A 7,776-nucleotide genomic window follows, 5' to 3' on the forward strand; every position below is an offset into this window, starting at 1 on the left:
GGAGCGGGTTTCCTTGACACCTGGGTACCCCAGGGGGCCAGATCCTAAAGAGCAGGAGGGGAAGATGCAGAAAGAGGAGAGCTGTGCCTGGGGCCGTGGGGCCAGGATTCAGGCCTGGGGAGCTTTGGGCCTTGTGGAGGGGACTCCAGCACTGGGGAAAGGGCCAGCTCGACTGCCCCAGAGCCCAAGGCTTGCATCACACCCCCATCCCCCACGCCAACGGCCCTGCCCTGAAGGGACCCATCTAGGGGCAGAGCGGAGCTCAGGCTCTGTAGCCCCAGCGTGCCAGTCCCACAGCCGGCAGGCAACGCGGGTGCTGTCCCAACAGGAACTGGATTGAGCCCCTCTCCACAGCCACCACCCACTGTCAGACACTGCTCCCCTGGGACAGATTCGAACCCGTGCCCCAGAGGGGAGAGACGCCCCCTACCCCGCCAGCCCAGAATATTATTATTCAACTTACATAGCACTGTCCAGCAAAGCACTTCCCAAAGGAGGTCGGTGTCATCATTCCCACTGTACACATGGGGAAACTGAGGCAGAGGGCAGGGAAGGGATTTGCTCAAGGTCACCCAGTGGCAGAGCCAGACATAGACCTCAAGTCTGCTGCATCCCAGTTCAGTGCTTTACCCACTAGGCCACACTGCCTCCCTTGACTCTGTGGCCATAGCTCGGGAGCGGCTTTCCCTCCACGCACCACCAGGGGGAGGCATGAGATGTTTAGTATTGTCTGTCCCAAGTGTGGGGAGGCACGAGCCACCCCGGGTCCCACACAGGTGCCTCTGTCCAGATGGCACAAAGGCCGAGCGGGCCCATCAGCTTTGGTGCCCCTCTTGCCCCTCAACATTCAGAAGTCACTAGTCAGGCCTCAAAATCATGAGATTTGCTTAAAAAATCACAAGATTTTAATATTCATTTGCATTCTGGCACGGCTGTGTTTGGGAGGTGCGAGGTCTGGGGCTTCTCCTCCATGCCGAGGGTGGGCACTTTATCTAACGAAAGCGAAGATTCTTCGTTACTGATCCCATTCCAACTCACCCACCCACCCACTGCTGGGCTCACCATGCAATGATGGGCGTTGGCAATGCTGGCCATTTAAGGGTTAAAGTGTGACACGGTGTTGGTCTACCCTGGCACTAGAAGGGCAGCAGGAAGAGCAGCAGCCCCACAATTGAGCTGCCTTGGAAATTTGGGGGTGTGTGTGGAACCCTTATGTTTTCACCCCTTGCAAAAAATTTTCAAAAGCCAAAAATATGTCTATGTGTGTGTGTGTGTGTGTGTGTGTGTGTGTGTGTGGTTTTTTTCATCCCCTCCCATCCACTTTCCAGTGGCAAATGAGAAAAGGACAAAGGGCAGAGAAATGGGGGAGGGAGGGGTAATTTTTTGAAGGCTTTTTTTAAATTGCTCATCAAAAACCTGAAATGTTTAGAAAGAAGCAAATTTTTTCTACAACACTGTCAAGAAAACGGCCAATTTACCAACAAAAAAGCTCAGGCTTTAGTTTAAAGAGGAGCGAAAGAAGCAGGGCTGAAATAGGTACAGAATATAATGAAAGGAGGGGGGTGCTCCTATTTGCCCCCCCCCTTCACCTGCCCCAGTGTTACAAGAGCAATGGGACGCTCTGTGAAAGCAAATGTCAAGGGAAGTTACATAATTAGCCAGGGGAACTCACTGCCACTAGATGTCACTGACATTGCGAGCCTGGCAGGATTCAAACAAGGATGGTGGGGGGTGGGGGAGCAAGGGTGTCAGGACAGAATTTAGAAAACAGGGCACAAGGCCACTACTGACTGTCAGGATGAGGGAGATATGCCTCCCTTCCCCTCCTCCCCCGACTGGTTATGTCATCATTAGCCATTAGGAGGGGGTTCTTGCACCTTCCTCTGAAGTAGCTGGTGCTGGGGTGGCTGGCCCCATTGATCTGATTTGGGGAAGGAGGCAGCAGGGAGAGGGCAGGGTACTGGGCTAGATGGGTCCTGTGACGCTAGCAGACCAGGTGCCAGCTCATGCCCAGGCCCTTAGGCCTCACTGAACACTGGCAAATGCAGAGCTTGACCCAGCCTGTGTGTTAGCCGTGTGACAACAGCTGCTGATCAGCGTGTGTGGAGTGTTTCGACTTGTGGAATTGCTTGCAGGATTGATCTCTCCCATAACCTCTGTAGCCCGTGGTATAAAGTTAGAATGAATGTTTGCATTGTAAACCTCTGTAACTGCTCTACACCACTGAGTTTGCAAGGCAGCTTACGTCCACCTAACACTGCGTCTTCACTAAAATTTGGCTCCCGCTGATGTAACTCACCTGCTTTGCCGACTTAATCATGCCACTTCCCCCAGTCAGCGTAGTTAGGTCAATGCAGTGTCAGTGTACATACTGCGTTGCTTACATCGACTGTCCCGCAATGCCCCACACTGACAGTGCAATCGATACCACACACCACAGACACAAAGAGCCAGGTGTACACACACACAAGTGCTGTAACTACTGTGGAGGCTGCATGCAGGGCAATTTGATTTTGTAGTATAGCCGTGGCCTGTGTAACTCCCCCAACAGGGGAGAAGCATGAATTAGTGTAAAGTGCTGGGCCTGCCCATTGAAACCAAACGAGCCATTGTGAAACATCCTTACTGATTGCCTCTGTTGTTAGATATTTCACTGCATGTGTGTGTATTCTCCCTGTGTGCTGCCCCAGCTCTGTGCAGACAGCCAGCACAGCAGACCTTGAGTGAACCGCCCAATGACCACAAGATCCGTTAAGGGACGAAGGCACCCGGCCAGGTTTATTGTTGACAAGGCATGCTAATAGCACCTGGCAGACTCTACGAGGATACTAAGACACGTATGCCTGTGATAATGGACGCAGCTCAGTGAATGGTGGGACTTTCCATTGCCCCCTTGGCTGGACCAACACATTCTCTCAGAGATACCCTGATACAAACAAGCTGCCCCTCTGACTTAGATACTGCCCTCTGACCTGGCTAGTTATTGTCCACTTTTTTTGAACATGTTGGTTTGATTAAAACATTTGTATTTATTACGTTGCTATTTGACCTTATCTTTTAGGAGGGCTCAGTGTGTTCCTGTTATCCTTGGGGAATGTTTTTGTGCCATTCTTGATATTGTGGTTTTTGTACCACGCTTCTGGAATGTGTTTGTGTGAGTCCTTTGTGGCGAGCACTGTCCAGGACTGTGTGTTTCTGCATGATCAGCGCTGGGCTGGCCAGATTCTGGGAACGTGCAAGTGGGCAGGGCCTGATGTTTGCTCACAGCAGGGAGAGGGGATACTGGGCTGGATAGGCCCTGTAGGAACCAGCCAGGCTGAGTTTCCTGCAGGGCAGAGGGAGGTGAGTGGGCCTCGTTAGATGCAGCCTGGGGGGCTGGCTGTGGTGAGGGGGGTCTTAGGCTTTGGGGGGGTTCTCTGCAACAAGCTGTCTCTGTGACTGATGCTGATCACACTACGCTGCCCCCTTCTTAAAGCCCAGCCCAGCCCAGCCCAGCAGCTGGAGCCCACCCAGTAATTAGGAAATGAGATTTAATTTCAGGCAACAAAATGCCACGAAAGTGGCGGGTGAGCCGGCTTTGGGCTGTGCGGTAAGATGATAAGCAGCATCACACGGGCTGGTTGGTTGCATAATTGTGAACTTGGCTCAGGCTGGTCGCCTTCCCCACCCCCGCCCAGCCCAGGAGGTTGGGGGCCGACTCTGGGGAGGGCTGGGGAACGAGATGCTGGGTCCCTGCCCGGGAGAAGGGGTGTGTGCTGGGCATCATTCTGGGATTGCTCAGCCCCCAGCATGGCCTGGCCCAGGGCAGGGACCCAGCAGTCCATACCCACAAGGGATGGGCAGGTTGGGGACAGGGCTAGCTCAGCCTGGGTTTGGTGAACTCTGATCTTTAGACAATATTTCCTCTAGGGCCCATTGGATGCACCCGTACTGCCTACAGGGGGCACTGCTGCTGCATGGGGGTATCACCCACCCGCACCTCCTGCCTCCCACTGCCCCACCCCAAATCACCCCCTGGCCCCTCCACCCATGCACTGTATACAGCTTGCAGATACTGTAAACCTCTCCCCCTCCCTGCTACCCCCACTGCCTCCCCTCAGCCCTGCTGTAAGCCCCCCAAGTCACCCCGCTCTGCCCCAAACAATCTCCCTCCAGCAGGGTCTGCATGCAGGTCTCTGCAGGATGAGCTCTTCTGCAAGCCTGGTGCAGCTTCACCTGTCCCTGGGTCCCAGCTCCGCCCTAGTCATGATCCCCCCAATCCAGGCCCAAAGGTCTTGGGGGCCCTGGCACAGCTGGCACTGGGAGACAGTGGCATCTTGGCACCCCATTCCCACCAGCCCCCAGGGCTGGGACCAGCACAGTGATCAGCTCCCCCAGGCCCACTGCATGGGCTGATGCGTGCAGCCCTCTCCAGCTTCCCTCACCAGGGCCTGGGGCAGAGCATGGCAGAGCCAGGGCAGAGGGGCTGGGCCTGTCTGCTGGACCCACCCTCCCTCCTGGCACCGACCAGGCCCATGGCCAGCTGTCTCAGGCCTGCACCCCCCTCCTGCTTCTGGGGGCAGGCTGAGGGGTACAGCGTGTGTGGCTGGGGTGCCCCTTGCTCAAGGTGCAGGCCCGGGGTGCACACGGAGCCCCGGTGGCAGCCCAGCTGTAAGGGCAGCCATGGGGGGAGCTGGCGAGCCCACAGTCGGGCAGGTGTCTCCACCGGAGCTTTTTAATTCCGCGCCCCCAATTCGCCGCCCACCTGCCTGGCAGCCGCGCAGCAATTATCCAAATGGCTGTTAATTACGGCTGATAATTCCCCACGGGGATCAGGGATGGAAAGCTCCGCAGCTGAGCAGATTGGGGCTGGGCCCGAGCAGCAGATCCCAGGTGCCAGGGTCTCTCACCCCGTCCACAGCAGGCACGCAGTGCTGGCAGGGCTCGTGTGCCCAGCAAGGAGACAGGAGCTGGCCCAGGGGGAGGGGAAACGGGGCCTGCTGGGCTCTACGGGACTGACCTGTGCCGGGGCACGTTCCCCAGCAGGCTGCGTGTGCAATTATTAGCAGGAGTATGAGGGGAGAGAAGGATGGGCAGAGCCAGGGGGGCTGGGAGGCAGGACTCCTGGGTTCTGTGCTGAGCTCTGGGAGGGGAGTAGGGTCTAGGGGTTAGATCAGGGGCTGGGAGGCAGGACTCCTGGGTTCCATGCCCAGCTCTGCCCCCAAATCCATGTGAGTCACTCCCGCTCTGGGTGCCTGTTATTGAGGTTTCATGTCACATGGGTGCTGCTGGGCATTTTCCAAGCCCCCTGGGGGGCTGGGATCGTCTTTTGCCAAGCCTGGGGCACTCTGAGGCTGGCAGGTGCGGGGGAGCCATGGCAGGGTGAGATGGGTAGGGGCACAGGAGGGGTGCAATGCAGAGTCTGGGCTGCAGGGGGGCGCATAGGCTGAGAGTGTCTGACCTGGCAGGTCCCCTCCTGCTGCGGAGAGGAACTGCATTTTCTCCTTCTGCCTGTCTCCCACCCAGGGCAGCCCCCAGCTGGGCTGGGAAGCAGCCGCCTGCCCTCCCGTGAACCAGCCAGGGGCACTGGGCTTGAAGGGGTGCTAGCCTAACGCGGCCTAGGCCAGGCCCAGATGATCACAAACAGGGCGCGCCCAGCCAGGCCATCCCTGCGCCAAACCTGGCTCAGCCCAGGCCCCAACCCATGGCTGCATGGCCAAGTCAGTGCCCTCCAGCCCCCCGCCCTCCCCAACTGCCTGCAATAGCCGTGCTACTCCCCCCCTCCGCCCCCCCCCGCCCCAACTGGCCTGGCTGGGACACCGCAGGTCAGGGCGGGAGGGGTCACAGGCAACCAGAGCAGTGACTCTGTGCATCACAAAAATCTCCCAGGACCTGGGTAAGCTGGGTTTGGTCCTTGGCACAGCACAGCTCACAGGCCTGAAGCCTCCTTCCCACCTCATGGGGTGCGCGACCATGTGTGGCTGGCTGAGTGCCCCCTGGGCACCAAGGGAGCAGGGGATGGGCTGGGAGAGGGCAGGAGGGGCCACAGCCTGCGAGCAGGTTGAGAGGAGAAGTTAGACAACCCCCAACCCTCATGAGTGATGGGTCTGATCCCCCACCACGGTCACCCCTGCTCTGGGCCCTGATCCCCCATAATACTCCTCCGGGACCTGGGGCAGGTCCTTGACCTGGCACTGGTCTCTCACTGTCTCCAGCTGGTGGGGGTGGGGTTGCTGAGGGCGCTAACCCCCATGCCCAGTGACTACAGAGGCAGGACGAGTCTCCGAGCTGAGCCGGGGGAGCAGGGTGCGGGAAGGGTAGGAGAATGGGGCTCTCTCACAGCCCCTCCTTGGCTCCTTTCACCCTCCAACAAGGAGGGGGGTGGGGACACTGCCACTGCACCCCCAGCTGTTGGCACAGGCTAGAGGGTGCCAGAGGGGAGCCCTGGCCTGGCTGACGGGACGAGCCTACACAGCTGCTCACACAATGCAGGTGCCAGCCAGGGCCCCAAGGACTGGGGGCCAGCAGCAGCCGGGGTGGCGGGACCCTGGGGCAGCTCTAGGCACAGGAGGATGGAGGAGGTGGGGGTTGGGGCAAAGGCCAGGCCCTAGAGGGGGACCAAGGAGGCAGGTGTTCTGTCCCACATCTGAGCGGGAAGCAGGGGCTAGTGGTTAGAGCAGGGGCTGGGACGCAGAGGGCTGGGTTCCAGCGCTGATTCTGGGAGGGGCAGGGGCTGGGTGGGTATGGTTCCCTGTGGGGCCAGCCTGGGGGCTGGGCCCTGGTGCTCGCTCAGTGCCTGTCCCAACCCCACACTTGATGGGGACCCCATAGCTGGCTTGAGGGGACTCCTGAGGCTCCCTCCTGGTCCCCCTGGCACACGGACCAGAGGCAGAACAAGGCACTAGGAGCAGGGGGCCACAGGGAACTGTGGAGGTTCTGGGGCACGGCTGGGTGAGCCAGCACTGCACCAGCAGGGGGCGACCACAGGCCAGAGCAGAGCAGCCCCCAGGCCCTGGTCCAACAGTGAAAGGAGCAGCCACTGCCCCACCCTGCTCCCAGGTGCGGGGAGGCAGCGCTGGCCGGGTGACTCGGAGCCAGGACACCTGGGACCTGCAGCAGGGCTGGAGGGGGAGTTGGGGAGATCCCGCTCCCTGGGCCCTCAGCCACCCGCCCCGCCCTGTGCCCTCCCTTCCCCTGCCTGTGAACAGCAGCAGAGACCTCGGCCAGCCTTTGGCAATGCACTTCATTGGCCCAGGCACATGCCCAGCAGGGCAGTAGCCGGGGGCAGGGCCAGCACTGACTTTGTGATAATGGGGGGGGCAGGGGCTCAGAGCTCCGAACAAACAAACTCTCCCCCTGCGCCCCCCACCCCCTGGAGGTCACTCCCAGTAAAGGAGGTCACTGCCTTTACCTGGGATCACTCCTGCCAGCGCTTGCCCCAGCACAGCCCGCCTGGCAGGCAAGAGGGAGAAGATCTCTAGGGCCCGTGGGATTCAAGGGGTGAGGCGTGGCTCAGGGCTTGATCAGACCCAAGGGGGCTGGAGCTGGCTGCCTCAGATGGAGCTGGGGCTCCAGGTGCCCAGGGCGTGGCTCTGATACCCAGGGAAAGGCAGTGGGGAGGTGTCTGCCACTGGGCAGGGGCATTTGATCCAGGCCCATCAGGTGGCGAGCCCGCTCTGCCCTGCTGCTAGGGTGACCAGACAGCAAGTGTGAAAAATAGGGACAAGGGGTGGGGGGTAATAAGAGCCTAGATAAGAAAAAGCTCCAAATATCAGGACTGTCCCTATAAAATCGGGA

The sequence above is a fragment of the Lepidochelys kempii genome, chromosome 20 (genome assembly GCF_965140265.1).
Source record: "Lepidochelys kempii isolate rLepKem1 chromosome 20, rLepKem1.hap2, whole genome shotgun sequence".
Taxonomy (NCBI): domain Eukaryota; kingdom Metazoa; phylum Chordata; order Testudines; family Cheloniidae; genus Lepidochelys; species Lepidochelys kempii.